The sequence below is a fragment of the Macrobrachium nipponense genome, chromosome 1 (genome assembly GCF_015104395.2).
Source record: "Macrobrachium nipponense isolate FS-2020 chromosome 1, ASM1510439v2, whole genome shotgun sequence".
In the NCBI taxonomy this organism is placed as follows: domain Eukaryota; kingdom Metazoa; phylum Arthropoda; class Malacostraca; order Decapoda; family Palaemonidae; genus Macrobrachium; species Macrobrachium nipponense.
In genome coordinates, this window is record NC_087200.1 from 154327181 (window position 1) to 154330863 (window position 3683).

Genomic DNA, 3683 nt, shown 5'->3' on the forward strand with positions numbered 1-3683 from the left:
AAATAAACGCCTTATATCTAGCACGTCGGACTTGGCCAAAATACATTTTTTTCCCTATGTAATAAAACACCCCCCCCCCCTTTCATATGGAAAGCCGGGTATTTGGGTGGGTGAAAAATCATTGACTTACCTATCAGGGGATCCTAACCTAGGATGCCAGGGGGATTCGCTCTCATGAGCGTCCCCCCAACCTACTCTAATTTATGGAACTGTGAATTAAAATAACAGGGTTGCAATCCAATTCCGCTCTTGTATTTTCACCCACCTAAAATACCTATACCAAATTACCAATATCCGCTGTAGTCCGCAACAATTTTGGGATATAGCCTATAGTTTCAGCAGCCTTACACTGATCATTTGTTCCCGAAACGAATGAGGTAAAACTGCATAGAAAAACGGCAACTGCCATAGTCTAGCTCGCTGCGGAATAGTTATATAGATCTACCAATACCTTTTTATTCACAAGGCAACTGATGCCCAGTAAAATATAAATTAATTGATTTCTATACCCGTATCCTCCAGTTGTAAAATTGCTGCAGGAACTTAAGCGAAATTACTTGGTCTTGAAGACACTCAACAAACCATCTTGTAAATAATATCCCGTCAGTTTACGTTCTCAGATCAATCTGCTGATATTATATAAGTAGAAAGTTATCTTCACCTCTTTCATACACTATTAAATAATATTACTGACGTTAATAGTTGTAAAACAGGAGTCTCTATATAATGAAAGTTTGCTTCGTCACCGACGTCGGCCGAAACCGAAGGACTTCTGTTGAAATGCCATAGATGTAGCACATATACAAGTGAAGCTTCTATATTATTATGCGATGAAAAATTATTTACAGTAAAATATAAAAAGATAGAGTACTTTCTGGTAGTGTTATTAAAATGAATTTGCGCTGGACTCGTCATTCAGAAATCCTATATATACTGTAAAGAAGTGTAACAGGATGTTTTGCCTCGGACACCGATCGGGTGTGTTACACACGCACACACAGTTCTCATGTTAAGGCAAAATGAGAAGTCAGTGATTAATAAAACAGGAGATAAATGACAACTTTTTTAACGATCTGTGAATTATCAGAAAATGCCTATTTAAACTTAAAATCGAATAATACTTGTCTTCTACGTTCTGTTTATGTCGTCCTGACCGGATCTCCCCAAGGGTGACATTTCAGAATTTCGTTGTTGAACAATTCCAACACTACATACTGCATATAGCTACTGTTACAACCCTGATATAGAGATACATTACTATTCTTCTACTTTGTAATGCTGGCGGGACCCGGTCAAAAAGAGGTCAGCATGTAAACAAGATCCGAAAAAGGGCAGCCAGGCCCAGGATCAGGAGAGTAACGCTATCCCTAAGTTATAAGTTATACCACCTGTAACGGAGTGAAGGAACAATAAAGCTGTGAGTACTTTACACGAAGTGTGTATTTAATCCACCTTAAGCTCACGAAAGTATTAAGTTATGACAATTGTCTCTTAGATTTGTACAGCAGCTTCAGGTTAGTTTTCACAAGAGCGCCGCCAACGACGAAACCCCACTTGAAGGAAGAAGACTCATGAAGTTATAATCCAAGAAGAGGAATCCAATGATGAGTCAGTTGATTTGAAATGTATAGTAAACAAGAGTTCTGTTCAACCTTATGTTGTTAGTTGTCAATTGAATCATAAGCCATTTTTATTTGAAATTGACACCGGTTCAGCTATTTCCACATTTAAGTATGATGATTTCAAGAAGTTAAATTGTACATTACTGAACTGTAGAACTAAATTGCAGGGTTATAACCAAGTGCCAATTAAAGTATTTGGGAAGATCAAAGTTTCAAATTTTCTATACAAACAGCAAAATCATTCAGACGTTAATTCATAATTGTTGGGTCACACTCTCAAATAACTTGATAGGTAGGAATTTAATATAATGTAGATAGTTTGAAACCAATTAAGAACTGTCAAGCCCGATTGTATCCTAAAGTTGGTCCTGTTCCTGTTTTTCAGAAGGTCCGCACGGTGCCACTGACGTTACGCAGTGAGGCTGAGAGTGCGCTGCAAGAGCTTTGAAAAAAAAATATTATTATGAAGAGTAGAATTCTCAGATTATGCCTCACCAATTGTTACTGTCAAGAAGCAGAATGGATCCCTTAGGATTTGTGTGGATTTTCGTAGAATAAATGAAATTCTTCAAGAATCTAAATTCCCATTACCTAATATGTCAGAATTAATTTCCGTGTGTCTGTATAGAAGTATTATACCAGACTTGATCTCAAGGAGGCTTATTTGCAAATGGAAGTTGCTCCAGAAGACCGTAAATATTTTGTAATTAACACACATTTGGGTCTATATAGATATTTACGCTTACCATTTGGTATCCGTTCTGCTCCTGCAATATTTCAGAAGTTCATTTCCCAATTGTTAGCTTTTTATGATTTTGCTTATCCATATCTGGATGATATTGTTATAGGTGGAGACTCACCAGCTGAACATGATAACGTGCAACTAGCAGAGAGAAGCCCCAGCCCCATTAACTGTCCTTGTTTTCATTCTGTTTCTTTGTTTAGTTTTAAAGAGTTTAACTTTACTGAACACTCGTTCGCATTCAGCATTAGAGTGCGGCAAGCAAAGAGCAGCTAGAGCAAAATTGGCTACGTCTGAAAAACAAGACTCTTTTTGGGACACTTCTCCCCAGAACTTATCAGGTGACTCATTAACGAGATGTTTAAGTTCATGTTGCAATATGGGAAACATTCTCCATTGATCATCCAGCTTTTGAAGTAGTGAGTGGTCATCTGGGGGTACAATCAGAGGAAGCTCAGATGCAAGAGGGAATAAGGAGGGGATTCTTTCTCTGAATTCTGATGAGAGAGCATTTTTTGGACAGAGAGTTTAACTTTGAAAGGAGACCATCATTGAAATTATACCTCTTCTTTATTTGTGTGCATGCCACTACAAGGAAACTTCTACACCTCTGATAAAACTCCTGCTGTTGAGCTTTCTTTTCCTGTATGGAGGGTTTTTTTTAATCCCTGCATAACTTTAACTCCTAGGTACATTTGGTCCTGTCCATAAATGAGAGAAGGAGGTCTCTGAATAGCATGGACACTTTATCATGGAGAACTGTTATTACTGCTTTATCTGACGGGAAAAATTTGTTGAACTCGGTAAACTTTTGGAAGAACCCAGTCAAGGAAACAATGAAATATAACTTCATGAAAGGATCATGAAGGGAGTTGATAATCAACTATGTTGCTAATAGTTTCTCAGCGAGCCACTTCTCCGAGAAAAATAGCTTCAGTGCCTCCCACTGTTCCAATAGCCTTTGAACCACGTTACAATTGGAGACAAGCGGCGGCAAGCCATGTACGGACTCCGAAATAATTCTTTCTTTTTTATAGAAATTAGCCTGTTTCATGGAGGAGTTCACCGACCATTTATATTTGTAAGTTAATTACTTATCAACACCTTAGAATTATCGCACAAACCGTACGATAATGGAAAAATGACTATTGTGCATCGTACCAAGGCCGTTTTTATCGTACTTGTACGATAATTATCGTACGTGTGGCAACACAGAGTTCTAATTTCTCCTATGTCCGCTGCCTCGAATTCACGAGAGGACGAAAAATCCCCCTTCGGTTAACATATATGAAAATAAATTCTGTGGTAGAGCGAATTGG